Source organism: Mus musculus, chromosome X (assembly GCF_000001635.26).
Source record: "Mus musculus strain C57BL/6J chromosome X, GRCm38.p6 C57BL/6J".
In the NCBI taxonomy this organism is placed as follows: domain Eukaryota; kingdom Metazoa; phylum Chordata; class Mammalia; order Rodentia; family Muridae; genus Mus; species Mus musculus.
In genome coordinates, this window is record NC_000086.7 from 104,111,057 (window position 1) to 104,133,493 (window position 22,437).

Here is a 22,437-nt window from a genome sequence, read left to right on the forward strand (position 1 = left end):
AGTTGTTTGTTTTCTAATTTAATTGTTTCACTACTTTGTATATAAAATGACCAAATTTTAATGCTTCCATAATCTTGTAAAGATTTATGACTTTCTAGATGTTAGCAAATACTTGGTCATTTTACAGAAATTTCATCATTCTGGTAAATGTAGCTATCTTCTTGTGGATATTGTATTTTCTATCCATACAGAATATGCTTAGAGAATGATAATTATTCCAATCAGCTTACAAGCAGAGATCCTATTACACCCTACAAACAACTTCAACCCAAACTTCTTGGAAATATATGTTAAAAGCACAAATGTAAATAGGCTTATAGTATGATCCACCAACTATATTGCTAGTAGTCTACCAAAATAAATTAGAAATGTATATTTAACACAAAACCCCTATAAGTACATGTTTATAGTAACATTATTCATAGTTTCCCAAAGTTAGAAATACTCAAAATGACTTTTAACAAAATATTGGCTAGTTATTTCTACAATGGAATACTAGTCAATAATAAAACAAAACACTCGGTGAGATTAGGCGTATTAGGGGTAACATGGCCAAAGACAAAAGGGAGCATTTTTTCATCATTATTTTTTATTTTTATTAGCTATTTTCTTCATTTACATTTCAAATGCTATCCCCAAAGCCCCCTATAACCCCCATCCTGCTCCCCAAACCAAAAGGGAACATTTTAAAAAAATTATTTATTTATCATATGTAAGTACACTGTAGCTGTCTTCAGACACTCCAGAAGAGGGCGCCAGATAGTTGTTTCGGATGGTTGTGAGCCACCATGTGGTTACTGGGATTTGAACTCAGGATCTCTGGAAGAGCCGTCAGTGCTCTTAACCGCTGAGCCATCTCTCCAGCCCCCAAAACGGAACATTTTAAATGCATTACCAATTCACACAATATGAACTGTACCTTAAATTAAACTTTGCTGAGAAACAGAAACTATACCCAAATAGGCCACATATTATATTGTTATATTGTTATGCCATTCTGTAAAACAGATTGGAATATAGGGATGGAAACCCATGAGTAATTTCAGAATGTTAGGAGAAGGAGTCCTGGTTGGCAACAACAGAAGTTTAAAAATGATAGAACTTTTCTCAATGATGCTGGAGTAAAGAGTATATAACACTCTGCCAAAAATTATGTACCTCCTATTCACAAAGACTTAGCCTTAGTATATGAAAATTTAAAAATCAACCAAGATGTTGGAAGATCATAAGATGGAATGAAAACTGTGAAAATGAATTTAACTATATAAAACATAAATGATGTAACTGCACTGAGGGATATAAAGCAGATTTTACTTGAGAAAATTATGTTTTGACACAAAATTGTAAGGATAAATAACTGAACATAAACATTATTCTTGTCCATTTGGTTCTCATAGGGACAATAGGTCAATTCTGAAACTGTTTTATATGTGTTGGTATTGAAGAAATAAACAAATGTATAGTAGGTGTTAGAACACAGTTTTCTCACTGTTAGAGAAGAAATTTATAGGTAAACAGGAATAGAAGACTAGTACTGGATTCATTCATGGTATTGATATGAGGTCATATTTAGCTTAATATACATAAAATAGATTGATAGACAATTATAGATGCATATGTATATATAGAATAGTTCAGCTATATATTACTTAAGTTGTCCATTGAGAAAGTACAGAAACAATGATAGTTGGTAAGATTGGCTCAGATCTTGGTTTTCAAATACATTGTCCCCCCCAATCAATTAATATTCCTTAAAGAAACTGCTGGTGTGAGTTTGGAGTATTTTGAAGTACCAGAAAATTATCAATCTAAGAAGATAAAATTCAAGCTGCATGTCAAGAGGCTACAGAAGCTAATCTGAAAGAATCACTTACGGTCAAAGTAAGAACATTGTGAGCAACAGAACAGATAAGCTAACATCCAAAACACTTCTACCTTCATGCACAGGAATCAAATAGCAGTCAACAAAAGTTGATATTCTTTAAAAAGAACTCCAAATTCTATATTTATTTTTTATAAATTGCTTTAGACAAAAGCGGTGCACACTATTAATCCCAGCACTTAAGAGGCAGAGGCAGGTGGATCTCTGTGAGTTTGAGGTCAGCCTGGTCTACAAAGTGAGTTTCAAACAGTAGTGAGTTCCAGGACAGTCACAACTATACAGTAAGACATTGTCTTAGAAAAACATGAATTATATTTCTACACATGTAAATATATACAAGTATTCTTTATTTCAAGGAGGTTGAACTTAGGTGTGAGTGAATTTCTGAAGCATAGAGAACAGAAAAGAAAAAAACTTCAACTTTCTATTGTGTGAACATGGCAAACCATATTATCAAAGTTAACTACTGATACTGTGTACCACTTTATATATACCTTGATAGTAATGACACTTCATCTCTGTAGTATTTTTTTCAAAACTCACAACAAATTGAGGGACATTGTACAAAACATCTTACAGGTAAACCTAAAAAACTGGCACAGATGAGAAAACTAAGGAAATAGGAAGATCAAAGATTTTCAGTTATCTCTGATCCTGATTTTCTAGATGCTAGCATAGAAAACTGATAAAATCTGGGGTTTTATTTTGAAATTATACCACAGCAATATAAGAGAAAAGAGACAATGATCATGATTTTTTGTACATTGCAATTTTTTATAAATATAGAATTATTCCAATTATTAAAAATTAAACTATAATGGCATACATGAAACATTCACACTCACAAGAGTTCATAGCTTAAACAGTATCTGTTAGATTCCCCCTTTGCATAGGAGGGAAGAATAATCTCTCTTGAAGCCAGAAATTCACTATGTGACTGTGACCTTGAACAATATCCAATTCTAGGCTTGAATTTTCAATATGTACCATAAGGGATTGAACAAAAATGTCTGAAAGGCCAATTCAGCTCTATCCACTCTGGGATTCTTTTTGGCTATGTCAGAAGCTGGAACAGAGACCCAAATCTTCCCTAGGGAGTTGTTTAACAAAACCATCTGCTTTACTAATACAAGATCAAAGTAGAATGTTCAATTTGCCTTCCAGCCACCAGGAATCCTATAGAAATGATTTGTTAAGAAGCAGAATGAAACTTCTATGGTTTTAAATCTCCTATCTGTTTTGTGTTCTCTAGGTGTCTTAATCGGGATTTCTATTCCTGCACAAACATCATGACCAAGAAGCAAGTTGGGGAGGAAAGGGTTTATTCAGCTTACACTTCCATTCTGCTGTTCATCACCAAGGAAGTCAGGACTGGAACTCAAGCAGGTCAGGACGCAGGAGTTGATGCAGAGGCAATGGAGGGATGTTCTTTACTGGCTTGCTTCCCCTGGCTTGCTCAGCCTGCTCTCTTACAGAACCAAGACTACCAGCCCAGAGATGGTCCCACCCACAAGGGGCCTTTCCCCCTTGATCACTGAGAAAATGCCTTACAGCTGGATTTTGTGGAGGCATTTCCTCAACTGAAGCTCCTTTCTCTGTGATAACTCCAGCTGTGTCAAGTTGACACCCAATACCAGCCAGTACACTAGGAAATGAGGGCAAAGTGAAAGCCAATATATAAGCGTGGTTTAAGAAAGGAAAATGGGGAGCTGGAGAGATACTCAGCTGGTAAGAGCACTGACTGCTCTTCCGAAGGTCCTGAGTTTAAATCCCAGCAAACACATGGTGGCTCACAAATATCTGTAATGAGAACTTATGCCCTCTTCTGGTGAGTCTGAAGACAGCTACAGTGTGCCACACCCACTCCAGTAAAAACTGCCTGACAGGCCCAAAAGCTTGGCTACAGTCATGAGGCATAAAGTTTTATGGAAACTTGTCTCCTGGAAAGTTTCTGGTGTCCCATAAACAGATGTGTTTCAGATTCGTCCTTGCAATAGTTGGCGAATGGTTCTGTGTGCTTTCTTTCAGTATTGTTTTATTATAGGTGCCTCCAAGGAATGATTTGACAAATACCTAAATTAGGTTGAACTTTGCTTCCTGGTCTTCACCAACGTCCTAGGCAGTCCTTGAGCTGACCCTGGGCTTGGAATTTAGTAAGAATGTTATCTATTCAGACGAATTGCCTCCAGTATTGAAAGAGAGATAGCAAAAGAAATCGGGCGTTACTATCTACTACATATAGTTAGAAATTTCAGGGCAAGCTTAGCAAAGTAAGTTTAGAATTCTTATTATAGTTATATATGTCAGACTACATTACTTAATAGAAGAAAGTCCCTCACAAAATCACTTAGAATAACAGGCGAGTAACTCCCACATACAGGAATTTACAATTGTTTAGGAAGAAGATCGGGCTGTGATTTAAGGAGGAACTAGTGTGTTGCATTATTCATGAGAAGGTTAGCTAGAGCGGAACTCCCTAGCACATACTTTCACTAGCCCTGGGGAATAGCATAGTTAGGTATTTACTAAGAGCTGGGTGGTGGTGGGCTAAACAATAAATCAGAATTAGAACTATGGCTTGGGCGTGAAAGCCCTTGCCCCAGGAGTGTAACGACCTCACACCTGGCTTCTAAGACTATAGCTGACCTTAGATAGAGCTGACTTTGTCTCAGTTGTTACATTGCCTAGTTCCTGCTGGTCTTTATGTAGGCATTCCTCTGTTTTGTGTAAAGAGTCATTAAGCATCAGGTAACCTCAATGTACCTTGGCTGATGTGTCACCTAACTTCCTTATTTTCTTCTGTGCTGCATAAGAGTGAGAACCTGAGCTTGGGCTCTCAGCATGTATACAATAAAAGCCAGGCATGGCTGGGAGGAAGCCAGAAACCCTAGTGAGGTAGGCACAGGAGAATCAGTCAGTCAGGTTTTCTGACTCTCGTCCTGACTCTATGGTTCTGTGAGAGACCTTAAAACAGGAACAAGGCAGAGAGTGATAACACAAGTCATTTGATGCCCTCCTTTGGCCGCTGTACACACACACACACACACACACACACACACACACACACACACACACTACTATTACTATTACTACTACTAACTTTAAAAATGAAGGTCTTTCTCTGCTCAGGCTAAACTCAGTTTATTCCAAGGAAAAACTCGACCTTCTAGAACCAGAATGTGCTAGCTTCAGATGTTGGCATTACTTTAATGGCTTAATAAGAGATGGCTGAGAAAGATGTGCACCCTCACTTTCGAAGATAGTGACTGTGTGTGATAAATATGTATACTCACACACAGTACACCAACCTCAAAACTAAAGGGCTAGATCACCATCTTAAATATTTTTATTGTATATTTTCTTTATTTACATTTCAAATGTCATCCTTGAACAACATTTAAAGCACCAAACGTTTTCTAGTCTACTCTAGCTGCCTATAGATTAGATTAGAGAAGGAAATAAATCTAAAATTCAGCAGAGATGTCCAAATCTTATCAGCCTGCAAGAAAATGAAAGAGGCTCTTCTACAGAGGGGCATGGTGGAGTGCTATTGTAATTCCAACACTCAGAATGGAGGAAGTGAGTTGAAGATAGAGTGGGTTACACAATGAGTTAGAGGCTAGCCCTAGGCTGCGTGATGAGATAATATTTTGGAAGGGAAGGGATGGGAAAGGAAGGGGAGGGGAGGGGAAGGAAGGGGAGGAGAGGAAAGGGAGGGGAGGAGGAAAGCCAGAATTCTAAGAAACATAAGGTTATTACTAACACATTAAACTTAGTAACGCTTAAACCCAACAGTTTCCCTCAGTCAGAACTTTTAGCAGTTCTCTAAGTGTGACAAACAACCACAGACACTCTGCAATTCATCTAGAGTTCATGAACTTGAAACCAAAGGGTTTTTCTTCAAAGGTTGTTTTTTTTTTTTTTTTTTGGTTTTTTTTTTTTGGTTTTTCGAGACAGGGTTTCTCTGTGTAGCCCTGGCTGTCCTGGAGCTCACTTTGTAGACCAGGCTGGCCTCAAACTCAGAAATCCGCCTGCCTCTGCCTCCCAAGTGCTGGGATTAAAGGCGTGCGCCACCACCGCCCGGCCAAAGGTTGCTTATTAAGGCAGTCTTGTACACATCTTTTTTAAAAGATTATTTATTTATTTATTTATTTATTTATTTAGACGCACCAGAAGAAGGCATCGGATCTCACTATAGATGGCTGTGAGCCACCATGTGGTTGCTGGGAACTGAACTCAGGACCTCTGGAAAAGCAGTCAGTGCTCTTAACCTCTGAACCATCTCTCCAGCCCTGTATACATTTATATAACTGTAATAAAGAGCAAGGCGAACATTTAGGACAAGTTACTATAATTTCTTTCACAATATATTTTTGTTTACTTTCTTCGAATACATCTTCTTCCAGCACAGAAGCTTCAATTATATGATATGCTGGGAACCTCGATCAAGAAAATGCCTCCTTTAATATGGCCTTTAGGCAAGTCTGTGGGGGCATTTTCTTGACTAATGACTGATATAAGAGGGCCCAGGACATGGTTGTTGGTGCTATCCCTAGGCAAGTGGTTCTGGGTTGTATAAGAAATCAGGCTGAACAAGCCAGTAAGTTACACCCCTCCATGGCCTCTGCTTTAGTTTCTGCCCTGACTTTTTTAAATGATTGACTACAAGCTATAAGCCAAAAATTCCTTTCCTCTCCAAGTAGCTTGGTCATGCTACTTAAAAACAAAATGTAATTGTTTATTTTATTAATAAATCCATAATTATAATAACTTAAAATATTTAGTTTCAATGTCCGTTTGCAACAATAACAGGCCTATGTAAAAGGAGAAATCAGAGGGAAAGATGCCTGGAAGAGAAGTATAAAGAAAAGGGAGATAGAAGGAAAAAAAGGAAAACTGGTCAGAAAAAGGAAAATAAAATAGAAAAAAAAAACAGTACAAAATGAGGTAAAAATTACCAAAATACATTATGTTTATATATGAACTTGCCAAATAACAACAATAATAATTTCAAAGGTGGGGTGGAGAGATGGCTACGCTGGGACCAGATTTCAGATTCTTAGAATTCATGGAAATACTTAGTGGGTGTGGTCATAATCCCTAGAGCAAGCTGGCTAGTGAGGGTAGCCATATCTTTTAGCTTTGGATTTGATTCAGAGACCTTGACTTGAGTTGTGGTGAAAGAACATTGAATATCAAATTGAGCTTGGACCTCCACATACATGTGTACACATGTGGACCTGTACCCCCACTCACACATGTAAGCTGCATGCAGATATACATGCATACAGTGTACATAAATGAAAAAAAGGAAACATAAAAAGAAACAAAAAAGATAATAAACTAAGGGATAGTGAAGAAACGTGTTACATGTCGTGAGTTGCCTCATGTGAGTGCTGGGAACCCAACTTCAGCTCTTTGCAACAACAGCAAGTTTTCTCTTCTTAATCTCTGAGCCATCTCTCTAGATCTCTAAATTCCTCCTTTTACTTATTTAGTTATTCATTTTTTAAGACAGAATTTCCCTATGTAGCCCTGACTGTCCTGGGACTCATAGAGATCTGCCCATGTCTGCCTCTCAAGTGCTGGGATTAAAGGCATGCACTACTATGTCAGGGATTTTTGTGGCAACCTTGTAGGAGGACCAGCAGTCTCAATTAACCTGGACCCCTGAGATCTCTCAGACACTTAGCCAACAACCAGGCAGCATACACCAGCTGATATGAGGCCCCCAACACATATAAAGCAGAGGTCTGGGTCTAGTCAGAGATGATGCACCTAACCCTCAAGAGACTGGAGGTCCTAGGGAGTTTAGAGGTCTGGTGGGGTAGTGGGTGGGGACATCCACGTGGAGACGGGGTGTGGTGGGGAGGAGGTATGGGATGTGGAGAAGTCAGAGGGTGGACCAGGAGGGGGAATAAAATCTGGAGTGTAAGTAAGTAAATAAATAAAACCATTTGTAATTCTTTAAGAATTTCATATATCTACACAATGTATTTTGATCATATTCTGGGAGGGGGAATAAAATCTGGAGTGTAAATAAATAAATAAATAAATAAACCATTTGTAATTCTTTAAGAATTTCATATATCTACACAATGTATTTTGATCATATTCATTCCCACTTGTTCCCCTAAAGCCTTCCAGATCCACCAGCCCATCCCCTCCCAATTTCATATAATGCTAAAAAAAAACCTACTCTAAGTTCAATTCGTAAGGCCATCCTCTGAAGTACACATACCCCTAAGTTCTACAGTTTAATGTTCACTCAATCTAACAGCTTTGACATATGCCATGGACCCACTTTCGTATGACTTCGCTGTCCTAAAATTTCCCTGTGCAGTATTTATTCCTTCCCCCCAAATCCTGCAATTATGAAAATTTTTATTGTCACCACAGTTTTAGTTTTCAAGCATATTGTATTAGTTGGAATTATACAGTATAAAGACTTTTCAGACTAAATTATTTTATTCAGTAATATGTATTTAAGATTTCTTTGTGTCATTTTGGCTTGAAAGCTTATTTCTTTTAAAGGCTGAATAGTCTATTGTGTGTATCCAACACATTTGTTTGTTTACTCACTGACCCATGAAGGACATCTTAATGAACTGAATAAGATGTGAATTATTGTGTAGGTCTAAGCTTTCAAAAACTCATTTGGATAAGTACATATAGCATGATAACTAGACCATTTAATGTGGGTACACTCGATTTTATGAAAAAACTTTCTTCCAAAATGGCTGTACCAATTTTGTATCTCCAGCAACAAACAAAAATTCCTATTATTTGATATCTTCATCATAATTTGGTCCTGTCATTGTTTTTGGAGTTTGCTCTTCTAATATTTGTATAATGCTTTTATGCTGCCTTAAAATACCTTGGGTAATTTGTGAGTAACAATTTGTTTCTTATAGACCTGGGGGATAAAACAATCAAGGTACAAAAGTAGACTTATTGTGTGGTGAAGGCTAACTTCTGTTCAATAGATGATAGCTTGTTCTGTTTCTGACATGATAAAACAAAAGGGATTAAAGAATGAACTCACTGTTTAAAGGCATTCTAATAATTTGTTTTTATTAAAATATATTAATTATATACAATAATGGGTTTCATTATGTCATTCTATATTTTGTTGCTGGGTGATGTAATCCTTAAGTGGCCCGCCATGCTGCAGAAGCAGTCAAAGTGATGACTGGCCCCCCACTTCCCACTCAGCCCAAGGCTGTGGTGAGATGCCCCAGCGGGAGCTGTTAAAATGGTGGCACCAGGACATCTCCTCAGCCTGCAGCAGTCACAGGAGCTGCCTGTAGTGATGCACTGCCTTTCCTGCCTAAGCAGGGTGCTCCCCAGGAACACAGTGGCAACACCTTTCCTGCCTCAGCCTACTGCAGCATGAAGAGCTGTCCACGGTGACAATACCTTCTTGGTGAAACTGTAGGCGCTGTCTCACAGGAGCTATCCACAGTGGCAGCACCTCCTCTCCAGTCTCCCTGGAGCAGCCACACACAGATGATACCTCAGCAAAAGCTGATTGCAGTAGACAAGTACTTCCCACCTTAACCCATGAGCCTGATGCAGGTAGAAGGGAGTGAAAAAAAAGCCACAATCTCTGAACAGGAAAATCCTCCAATCCCTGAGTTGCCCAAGCTCAGAACTTGAAATCCCACCAATCTTCAATCTGGAAATCTCTGCCCTGAGAAGCTCCGCCCCCTCAGAAATCCTGTATAAGCAAGTGTCCCTTTGTCCAATTCTCTTCTGTCTGCTCTAGGAAGCAGAGGGCATCCATCCTTGGATTCGTCCCTTTATACCCTAGACCCTTCAATCTCTTTCATAAGATTATTTTGCCTGTTGTGACTCTCTGGTGAGGGTCCTGAGCTCCTCAGCTTAAGCTGGTGGTACCCTCTCCTGGGCGCTGCAATGCCTCTGCTCAGGAGGCTTCCTCTCAAAGCTGTGCGGTTCCTGAGCTTCCATGTCTCAGGATGCCCTTCCACTGGGACACTGTCCCACCTCAGAGAGGTGGGGTACCTCTTCATCTGAGCAGAAACACAGCTGATGGTGGCACATGCATTTAATCCCAGCACTCAGGAGGCAGAGGCAGGTGATCTCTGTGACCTCAGCCTGGTGTACAATGAGTTCCAGGACATCTAGGGATACAGAGAAACCCTGCCTTAAAAACAAATATATGTAAAGTCTCTCTCTCTCTCTCTCTCTCTATATATATATATATATATATATATATATATATATATATATATATCTTCCTAGCAAGTACCAACTCTCTTTCTTGGTTTTGGGTGTCCCCATCACTTTAAATAGGGTTGCTTGGATGAGGGTAATTTAGAGGAGCAAGTTATCATCTATGAAAAAAATGTCTTTCCATCCTTCAGCAATCAAACTACCAATAGTGCTGCAGGAAGGGGTGAAGCCTCTTCCTGATAGCAACTGTCATAGCCAATAAATTCTCTAGGAGGAGTGGGCCTTTGTGATCCCCTTCCCCACCCATGATGAAATTTGATAGGCCCAATCTTGTGCAGTTTATACTTCAATAGTGCTACAACCATGTCATAGGCAGGAGAGAGCAGTCGACAACACTCTTCCTTTTCTTCTAGCTGCTACAATTCCTTCTGCTCCCTTTTCTGAAAAGTTCCTCAAGCCTTGGGGCAGATGATAGCGATGCTTCCTTTAGGGCTGGGCAGTCCATAAGTCACTTATTCTCAGCACCTTGAGTACTTTTGAATCTCTGCAGTAACGCTGCCCACTACAAAAGGAAGCTTCCCCTATCAAAACAGACAACAGCACTCATGTATGAGCACAACCGTAAGTCTTTAGATGATAACTTGATGGATATAACATGTCCATTTAGCAAAATAAAAATAAACATTTACCTTCTAGGGCTTATGGCCTCCACAGCTACAGACTTGTTACCAGGTTTACAGTAATAGGCATGAATTTCCTCCTCAAATCAAATGAGAATGTGGCTGGATATACTCAACAGTTATGCCACTATTGCCACAGTGGGCACATCTTGTCTTGTAGGTCTGTGGTATAGCATGCAGGCCTAGCAGGCTAGGCTCCTCTAGCAGTCTACATAGTTCTTCTGGCACTATGAAAGTTATCTAGCATAAAGGAAGTTTCTAGCTCAGTTGTAGCTTGATTTTCAAGAGCAGTAATTTCATCTATAAAGGTACAGCTCACAGATGAATCATTTCCTACGGTATATACTTTTTAATACAATTGCACTGCAACTAAATATTTTTATTATCGCCAATTTTAAGGTTTACACATAAAATAATGGCTCCGTTATGGCATTTTCATACACATGTATGTAGGCCTATATTTTTCAACACCTACTTTATTTAGGGTTCATAAATGTTTCAACCCCCCTTCTAGCCCACCATTCAGAGGTATCATGAACATTTTTACCCCTTCCTTTATTGTCTTCCTTTCCACCATCATACAACACTTACTGTGTTATATAGTTGGGTTATTTCACTTATCCCAATATCTTCAATGTCCATCAACCTTGTAGCATGTGACTAGATCCCCTTTTTGAAGCTGCATACTAGTTCATTACAGATATACACTATGTTCTATTTATCTATCACACAACAATGAACATTTGAGTTGCTTATACCTCCTTTAAAATACATGTTTTTGTTGCTAATCACTGATGTTTATACAATAATATGGAAATATATTTATGCCAAACTTTTGTGTTAGAAGCAAACAGAATATTTAGACTTTTCCCAGCTAGAAATCAGAACAGTCAGAAAATAGCTTCTTCAGAAAGTGAGGGAGGGGATGCACTGAAGCTATTAGACAGACACACAGTTGGGGAAATGCAGAGCCTCTGGCTATTGGAGCAGAGGGTGAAAAGGTTGCATCCTGACTGAGCCTGTAGTGGCTTGGCAGCATGTCAGAGGTACTATCAGAAAAGGAGAAAGATTTAGTGGGCATAACTTGCACAGAGACAGATGCAGAGCAGAAAGTCTGAACTTAGCTGCTGGGAGCTACATAGCATGCTGGTGCTTGGGAAGTGTTCCACATTTCACATCTTTAAAAGGTCATGTTCAAGCTGCTTGCTTTGAGAAATATCTCCCTACAGTTTCCTTCCCTATAAAACTCGTGGTGAATTTTTCTACTCTGTCCCTTGCAGCATCCAGTGTAGGCCCAGCCGAATGCTGCTAAGGAAAGCTCATTGAAAAATACATGTAGTACATTCAGGTGGGAGATGTTCCCCTTTTAGATAAGCAGTGCAGTGGTCAGATAAAAATGCTCAGTGGCTGAGAAAGCACATATGTAGACTGGTACTCGGGAAACTACAGTTGTGAGTAAGAAAAACATGAGATTTGCTCTATGACTCTACCTTGTATAGTTTGTTGCCCCATTATCTATGTGGATCTCAGGGTCAGGCAGGCTCTGGCTGGGGGTGTGGAAAGTATGTTCAACTAATATATTTGGAGGAAATTCTGACTGAGGGAACTTTGGTTTATACCACCTCATACTAGCAAGCATGGAACAAAGGTATTCCACTACTAAAACAATATATGCAGTACTAAAACACTCACATTGTCAGATTGGCTGACAACAGAAAAGGAAAGGTGACCATCACCTGCATTTGCTTTCTCCAATAAGCTTATTGTTCTAGACATATGGACATATAAGTGCCAACTGGTAGACATAATGAACAGCCACTATTGTTCACATGACTACCCAGAGGACATAACATTTTAATTTCTAAAACATTTTTTGGAACATTTTAACAAGGTAGCTCAAGTTGGCTTAGAAATCACGTTGTAGGCCACACTGGTCCTCAAACTGGTGATCCTCTTAGCTCTACCTTTACAGTTCTGGTTTTATAATAGTGTGCTACTGTGCCCTTTCCCCCTAGTATTGCTGAATGGCATATAATACCTACATACGTGCATGTGTATGTATATACACATATATATACATTTATTTTTGTATTTGTAATAATTTTCTTTTATTATTTTGTGTTTTTATTTTTCTCCTTCATCTTCTAATAGTCAATTTTTTTATTCTCTCTCTTAATTTACATCCACCACTTTCCACTTTTATCCTTTGCCCATTTGATCAATTGGTTTTATGGAAAAAATGAGGGAGGAAATTTTAATATTCATAGAATCAAATTAAAATAAAACTATACTTTATCAGGACATTTGTGATACTGCAAAGGCAGTTGCTATAGGGAAGTTTGTAAGTATGAGTGCCTACTCTAAAAATTCAAAGAGAATTCATAATTTTATGATATACCTCAAGGTCAGAAAAATAAGAACAAGCTAAACCAAACTTGGTAGGAAGCAAGAAATGAAGATCATTATAGAAATGTAAAGTAAATGAAAAATAAAGTCAATGAAGTAAAGAATTCTTAAAAGGACAAACAAGAGTTATAAACTTTTAACCAGTTAAATAACAACCAAAAGAATGAAGGGAGAGGGAGAAAAAGAGGGAGATGGGGAAGGTAGGAAGGAGGAGGGAGAAGGAGGAAGCCCCAAATTAAGAAAGAAAATGAGAACATTATAAGGGATATCAATGAAATCCAGGGGATTGTTATAGAGTACAAGGGAAACTTGTATTCCAATACATTGGAAAATCTGAAAGAAATGAATACATTTCTAGAAACATATGGCCTTCCAAAATTATACCAAGAGGATATAAACAACTTAAACAGATCTATATAAGTAATACGTATGGAGAACTGAGCAAACAGAAGCCCAGAACCAGATGGATACTCTGCTGAATACTATCAGTCTTATAAAAAAAAAAAAGAAGTAACACAAATACTCATCCAAATATTGCATTAAATAGAAGAAGTGGGCTAGGATTTTGTGGTGCCTGCTTGTGATCCCAGGACTTCCAAATCCTAAGGAAAAGAATTATCATATCAGTTTGAGGCCAGTTTGAGTTAGATAGTGAATTTGAAGGCTAGCCTCAGCTACAGAGTTACACTCAATACTCAAATCTCAAAACACTAAAAAAGAATTTTTAGGTAAGATGGTAGACTAGATGCTACCTAGGTGTTACCTGGAGAAAAGAACATCCAGAATAAGAAAAATGTAATTTCAGGTAAGATGGTAGACTAGAGTCTTCAGAGCAATGATAGCTGTTAAGTAGAGTTGCAAAAGGAATAACAGAGAATACTCCAAAATGACTGAGGAGAGCTTCACTAAAAGCATATACATATATATAAGAGGCCTTGGGAATTCGGAAGAGGCTATAAAGGAGAGGTGGGAGTATGAGGAAGAAGACAGAGGTGGCAAATAATGTAATTATATTTCATTAAAATTAAAATAAGAAACATATTCACAAGTGACACTGAATGAACCAGTTGTATTTATGTATTTATATGTATATACTTATAATAGTAATAATTAAAGAAAGATGGGAGGTAGGGATTGATCTGGGAGTTAAGGGGAGGAGTAGGGTCCAAAGTAAATATGATCAAAATAAATTGTATGAAATTATCAAAACATTAATATAAATATTACATTTTTAATAAGTGAAAGAATACCTAAACAAAGAGAGACAACACAAACAACCTACAAAGCTGCACTAATCCTTCTGGCCAAGCAGAGAAAATGCCACTGGCTTGGTATCCAAGAGCCTAGTTCTATGTGTGACCCTAAAGAAAATGCTGTAATGGCCCCAGAACTCCATATAGTGCAGAGGACACACACCTTAACCTAGAGGAACAAACAATGAACCCATGGCATTGCAGAATATGACAGGACTGCTACTGGGGATAAGAGCTTCAAAGGAATTGACCACCTGGCAAAGATGAACAACTCAGCAAACCACACAAATCCAGTGAAAGGGAAGTACGTAGGCAAAATGGGGAATGTACTCCTGCATCTAGGTATATGCTACAGGTCCCAAAGCACATAGTCTGTGGAACTAGCAGAAGGATGGTAAGGGAGTCTGGGCCAAGAGATCACCAACATTCCCCACTTATGCCATAGCCAAAAGGAGCCAAACCAATAGACCAAGGTTGTGACTGTACCAATGCTGTGTCCTGATAGGTGGACCTAATATAAACACAGAGGACAGGCTCTTCCTGAACCAGGATGAAGCAGTGACTGAGCATATTTCTAGTTACTGTTCATTTATGCTTATACATTGTTTCAAATTCTTTTTAGTCTTGAAATTTTCTTGTATTTATTTGGGACACACACGCGCGCGCGCGCGCACACACACACACACACACACACACACACACACACACATACGTGGGGAAGTCAAAGGGCAACTTGGGAGAATTGAGACTCTTCTACCATTTGGGTGAATCTCGTATGCCCTGGGTTTACTGGCTAGCTGGTCTAACAGAATAGCAAACTAGGTTTGGTGAGAAGTTCAATGTCTCAAAAAATAAGGTGGAGAGTGATAGAGGAAGACAACTACAACTTTTGTTCTACACACACACACACACACACACACAATAAAAATTAATGAAATTAAAATCGAGGAAAAATTCAGCAAGGATATAAAGACACTGAAAAACACCAAACAGAAATTTTGGAAATGAAAGAATCAATTTATCAAATGATAAACACAACATAATGTATCATCAAACAGATAAGACACATCAGAAGAATGACTATCAAAGATGGAAGAGAAAGATGGGACAGTAATACACATTGACATATAGAAATAAAAATAAGTCAACAAGCATGACTGAAACTTTATAGAAGTCTGGGATACATTCAAGGGACAAAACCCAAGAATTCACAGAATAGAAGACAGATCTAAAACAAAGTCAAATGGCTTAGACAATCTATTCAGTGAAAATATAGCTGAGAATTTCCCAATCATAGAGACAGAAATGTACATCCAAACACAAGGAGCGAACTATAAAGAAAAGAGGCCAACTAACATTTAGAAGCAGAAACATTAGAGTATCACATTTGTTTCCAGCATCCCTAAAAGCCAGGAAAACATGGAAAGATAGATTTCAAGCCTTGATAGTAAGTAATTAAAAACAAACCTAGCAAAATGTTCTATCAAACATACAGGTAACATTATATGGACTGAAAGGCTATATTTAGTGTATATGTGTGTGTGTGTGTGTGTGTGTGTGTGTGTGTGTGTGTGTATGCATGAATAACAATTAATGAAAAGGAGGTCATGAATTTTAAGGAGAGAAGGTAGGGTCATATGTAAGGGTTTGAAGGGAGGAAAGGAAGGGAGAAATGTTGTAATTATATTATAATCTCAAAAATAGGTTGAAAAAACAGCAGAAAGAATGGAAACAGGCAACCTCAGGAGGTAGAAGGTGGGGGGATCCTCCAGAACGTACCAGAGACCTGGGAGGTGAGAGACTCTCAGAACTCAAAGGGAGGGACCTTAGATGAAATGCCCTACAGTGGGGGGAGGGAACAGAGTCCACCTCCAGCAGGAAGACAGAGCATCAAATGAGGAAGGGGGTTGCCATCCCACAGTCAAAACTCTAACCCATAATTGTTCCTGTCTGAAAGAACTGCAGGGACAAAAATGGAGAAGAGCCTGAGGGCAAGGAGGTCCAACAACAGATCCAAATTGGGATCCAACTCAAGGGGAGGCCCCAAGACCTGTCACTATTACTGAGGCTATGGTGTGCTTACAAACAGGGGCCTATTATGACTGCCCTCTGAAAGACCCAACAAGTAGCTGAAAGAGTCAGATGCAGATATTTACACCCAACCAATGGACAGAAGCTGATGACCCATGTGGTTGAATTAGGGAAAAGCTGGAAGAAGCTGAGGAGGAGGGTGACTCTGTAGGAGAACCTGCAGTCTCAACTAACCTGGATCCCTGAGATTTCCCAAACACTGGGCCACCAACCAGGCAGCATACACCAGCTGATATGAGGCCCCACAACACATATACATCAGAGGACTGCTTGGTCTGCACTCAGTCAGAGAAGATGCACCTGACCCTCAAGAGACTGAAGGCCCCAGGGAGTGTGAGGAGGTCTGGTGGGGTGTGGGGTGTCATGTGGGGTGGAGACACACTCGTGGAGATGGGGGAGGGAGTATGGAATGAGGAACAGTCAGAGGATACAGGTACAGGCAACACATTTCTGAATACAACCATAACAACACAGGACATAGCCCCTAAAATTGAAATATAGGATTGCATGAACTGTAAAAGCTTCTTCTGCATACTAAAAGAAACGATCAACAGAGGGGACAGGAGGCCTACAGAATGGGGAAAACATCTTTGCCAGTCACGCTTCATACAAGGGGTGAATATCCAGAATAAATAAACAATTGTAAAAATCAAGACCCTGCACAAACAAAAAAATGACAATACATAAATAGATCAATGAACTGAACAGACAGTTCTCAAAAGAAGAAATACAAATATTCAAAAGAGTGCTTAGCTTTTCTAGTCACCAGAGAAACACAAATTAAAATTACACTGAGGCTCTACTCACTCACTTCAGTCAGTATGGCCACCATCAAAGACCAACTGATTATAAATGGTGACAAAGATGTGAAGAAAGGGAAATTTTTATCCACTGTTGGTAAAAGTGTACAGCCACTGTAGAAATCAGGACAGAGAACTAGGACAACAATAGGACCACGGTTACCACTGGATTTTTTTTCTTTTACAGTATGTGTATGTTTTTTTTCCAATTTTTTAATTAGATATTTTCTTTATTTACATTTCAAATGCTATCCTGAAAGTTCCCTATACCCTCCCCTCACCCTGTTCCCCTACCCACCCACTCCCACTTCTTGGCCCTGGCATTCCCCTGTACTGGGGCATATAAAGTTTGCAAGACCAATGGGCCTCTCTTCCCAATGATGGCTGACTAGGGTACAGAGGAAACAGAAGGAGGAAGATGTTGGGGAAGAAATGAGGAGGGACTCAACAAAAATGAAGTATGTATGCAAATGCCATAGGAAATCATTCCTGTTTGTCAGCTAATTTTGAAACAAAAAAATATTATTCCCTCTCAAAAAATAAAGGATAAGAAAAAAGTAGACTCTATTTCAAAGACAGAAAATGACTTATGAAATTCACAAAGGCAGTGATAGGATACCTGAAAATATGTTATAAGAAAGACAGATGAGATATAAAAAAGAAGCCAAACCCAAGCGTTAGGTGTGTGGTTCCCTGTCAGGAGTGACTGGGAAATATAAGATACAATTTACTAAACACATGAAACTCAAGAAGAACAAAGACCAAAGTGTGGACACTTTGCACCTTCTTAGAATTGGTAACAAAACACCCATGGAAGGAGTTACAGAGACACAGTTTGGAGCTGAGACGAAAGGATGGACCATCTAGAGACTGCCATATCTGGGGATCCATCCCATAATCAGCCTCCAAACACTGACACCATTGCATACACTAGCAAGATTTTGCTGAAAGGACCCAGATATAGCTGTCTCTTGTGAGGCTATGCCAGGGCCTAGCAAACACAGAAGTGAATGCTCACAGTCAGCTATTGGATGGATCACAGGGTCCCCAATGGAGGAGCTAGAGAAAGTACCCAAGGAGCTAAAGAGAGCTGCAACCCTATAGATGGAACAACATCATGAACTAACCAGTACCCCCCCCCCTCCCAGAGCTCGTGTCTCTAGCTGCATATGTATCAGAAGATGGCCTAGTCGGCCATCAGTGGAAAGAGAGGCCCATTGGTCTTGCAAACTTTATCTGCCTCAGTACAGGGGAATGCCAGGGCCAAGAAGTGGGAGTGGGTGGGTGGGGGAGCAGGTGGGGGACTTTTGGGATAGCATTGGAAATGTAAATGAAATAAATACCTAATTGAAAAAAAAAGGAGTGACTGGGAGGTAGATAAGAGCCCTCTCCAAAAGGAGAGCCAGAAGACCCTGGCATAGAGCAGAGACTGGTGGTTCTACTCCCAGGACAATCCCACAACCCGTACATGAGTCAAAACCAATATGCAGGTTTTGTTACAAGGATTCCTTTGTCTGGTGGGTGAGTATTAGGGAGAGATTACATTTTAATACTTGGTATGACTCAGAATTCAGGGTCAAGCACCATCTTAAAGAAGAACCTACTGCTTGAAACTTTACTATGCTAGGGGTCTGAGAATTGGGAACACCTATCATTTAGGGAGCCTGAATGCAATCTGCCAAAGTCTGAAGGTAAGAGACAGCCTGGAAAAGAGAAAAGGGACAGATACTGAAAAGCCAGAAAGCATTAAGTGGCAGGAATCTGGCTTAGATAGTTAAATGCATGGGCAAAAGCACCCCTCCCTTTGGTAGCCAGGAACAGATCTTATCAATTGAAAAGAATTCTGGAGTTTGATTGTACTGAGCCTGAGGCAATGGAGGAGTGAGTGTTGTTCTTTCTCCACATCCTCGCCAGCATCTGCTGTCACCTGAGTTTTTGACCTTAGCCATTCTGATTGGTGTGAGGTGGAATCTCAGAATTGTTTTGATTTGCATTTCCCTGATGATTAAGGATGCTGAACTTTTTTTTTTAGGTATTTCTCAGCCATTCAGTATTCTCAGTTGAGAATTGTTTAGCTCTGTACCCCATTTTTAATAGGGTTATTTGGTTTTCTGGAGACCAACTTCTTGAGTTCTTTATATATATTGGATATTAGCCCCGCAGTTTTTCTTTCTTTAAGACAGGGTCTCATGTATCCCAGACAAGTCTTTAGCTGTGTAGCTTAGGATGCCCTTGCAGGTCAGATCCTCCTGTTTCCACCTCCCAAGATTACAGGCAACCAACAACTGTGCTAAATATATGCGGTACTAGGGATTGAACTCAGGACTCTGTGCATAGTACGTACCTTAGTTACTGTTCTATTGCTGTGACAAAACACTATGAGCAAGACAACTTATAAAAGAAAGCATTTAATTGGGGGCTTGCTTACATATTTAGAGGGTTAGTCCATGATCTTATGGTGGGGAATTTGGTGGCAAGTAGGCATGGTGCTGGAGCAGTAACTACAAGCCTATATATAAATTCTGTTCCTCTAGGATTCCCTGACTAATACATACCTCCTCCAAGAAGGCCACCCTTCCTAATTGTTTCTAAACCATCTATCAACTGGGACACAAACTTCCAAATATATGAGCCCTTTTTCACTAATTAATTTATTTACTCATTTTACATGCTAATTGTAACCCCCTCCTCCAGGTCCCCCCTCACATAGCCCCTCTCTTCATGTCCCTCTCCCTTTCTTCTCTGAGAAGAGGGAGGACTATGGGGCTCATTCTTATTCAAAACACCACATTTCATTTCCTAGCTCCCCATAGGCTTATGGCCATATCATAATTCAAAATGCATTCAATCAAACTTCAAAAGTCCCCATAGTCTTTCAGTATCAGGTATGTTTCAAAATGCAAAGTTCAAAGTCTCTTCTGTGACTCAAGGGAATCTCTTAACAGTAACACCCTGTAACATCAAAAAGCTAGTTTCATACTTCCAACATACAATGGCACAGAATATACATTCTAAATGGAAAGAAAGGAAATACTGGATGAAAGCTATTCGGAAACCCAGCAGGCCTAACTCTACATCCTGACTTAGATGGCTCTTCCTATCTTTTGCTCCTTCCAGCTTTGTTAACTGTAGCACACTCCTTTCTCTTGAGCTGGTTCCACATCCTTTATGCAGCTCTCACTGGCATGCTTCTGCTCTTTCCCACATCTTGAGGTTTCCAACACAATCCAGGTTTCACCTTCACAGCTTCATGCAATGGCCTTCAGGAAGGGACTACCCTGTCACATGTCTGGTCTTTGTGGCGTTCCTTTACCATGGAGGAAGACTCCACAACCCATTTCCTGTTTCCTTCTTGGCTCTAAATCCAGAACCATGTAGCCAAATTCTGCTACCTGCTGCAGCTGGAACTCAGCCCCCTTTTTGAATTACATTTGCATAAACTTTGGATTGCTGTTGTTTAGACCAAGGAAATCCCTTGGACATTTCTCTTTCACAGATTATACAATTAGCTGGTGGGGTCTTACCCTGAGGGTGGCATCCCTTTATTACAATTAGCATCAGGCCTTTTTAAAAACTTCATATCTCTTTGAGCTTATCATATTCTCTGGTGTTCTTTTTCTCCTCAAAGTACACATTTCATATTTCTTTTTTCCTTCTTTGCTCTTTTTCCTTGTAGTTCTGCATAAGAGAGATCAATAATAACCATGTGACAGTCAATGCTACATTGTCTTGAAATCTCCTCTGCTAACAATACTGGTACAAAACTCTTCAGTTGAGTCTGGCAGAGTTTTGGCTAAGGGCAGAAAAAAACCACATTCATTGCCAAAGTATCACAAGAATCATCTCTAATATTCTTCTCTGTAACCTCTTGAGCTGGGCCTCAATAGTCTACATTGCTTTCACCATGACCATCCCACTAGATGACCCATTAAGCCCTACTTAAAGCATCAAACTGCTTTTAGTCCAAAGTCTCAAACTCTTTCATATTTCTCCAAAGGACAGCATGGTGAGCCCTGTCACAGCAATACCTGACTCCCTAGTACCAACTTCTGTCTTAGAGTATTTTTTTAATTTTTAAAAATTAACAAAAAAAATTTTTTAGGTATTTTCTTCATTTACATTAACAATGCTATCCCAAAAGTCCCCCATACCCTCCCCCCACGCCCCTGGCCACCCACTCACACTTCTTGGCACTGGCATTCCCCTGTACTGAGGCAGATAAAGTTTGCAAGACCAATGGGCCTCTATTTCCAATGATGACAAACTAGGCCATCTTCTGATACATATGCAGCTAGAAACACGAGCTCCGGCAGGTACTGGTTAGTTCATATTGTTGTTCCACCTATAGGGTTGCAGATCCCTTTAGCTCCTTGGGTACTTTCTCTAGCTCCTCCATTGGGGGCCCTGTGATCCATCCAATAGCTGACTGTGAGTATTCACTTCTGTGTTTGCTAGGCCCCGGCATAGTCTCACAAGAGACAGCTATATCAGGGTCCTTTCAGCAAAATCTTGCTAGTGTATGCAATGGTGTCAGCGTTTGGAGGCTGATTATGGGATGGATCCCCAGATATGGCAGTCTCTAGATGGTCCATCCTTTCGTCTCAGCTCCAAACTGTGTCTCTGTAACTCCTTCCATGGGTGTTTTGTTACCAATTCTAAGAAGGTGCAAAGTGTTCACACTTTGGTCTTCATTCTTCTTGATTTTCACGTGTTTTGCAAATTGTATCTTGTATCTTGGGTATTCTAAGTTTCTGGGCTGATATCCACTTATCAGTGAGTACAGATCATGTGAGTTCTTTTGTGATTGGGTTACCTCACTCAGGATGATGCCCTCCAGGTCCATCCTTTTGCCTAGGAATTTCATAAATTCATTCTTTTTAATAGCTGAGTAGTCACTCCATTGTGTAAATGTATCACATTTTCTGTATTCATTCCTCTGTTGAGGGACATCTGGGTTCTTTCCAGCTTCTGGCTATTATAAATAAGGCTGTTATGAATATAGTGGAGCATGTGTCCTTCTTACCGTTTGGAACATCTTCTGGATATATGCCCAGGAGAGGTCTTGGGGGATCCTCCAGTAGTACTATGTCCAATTTTCGGAGGAACTGCCAGACTGATTTCTATAGTAG

General features: G+C 39.6%; 1 protein-coding gene and 1 non-coding gene across 6 annotated transcripts in view; both read right to left on the minus strand.

The window, feature by feature from the left end:
* Nexmif (neurite extension and migration factor) overlaps nt 1-22,437 on the minus strand; it is a 125,023-nt gene that overhangs the window by 34,296 nt on the left and 68,290 nt on the right. The gene's annotated exons all lie outside the window — the stretch shown is intronic.
* Mir672 (microRNA 672) lies at nt 5,119-5,218 on the minus strand. The gene has a single exon (NR_030430.1). It is a non-coding gene; the product is annotated as a microRNA 672 (primary transcript).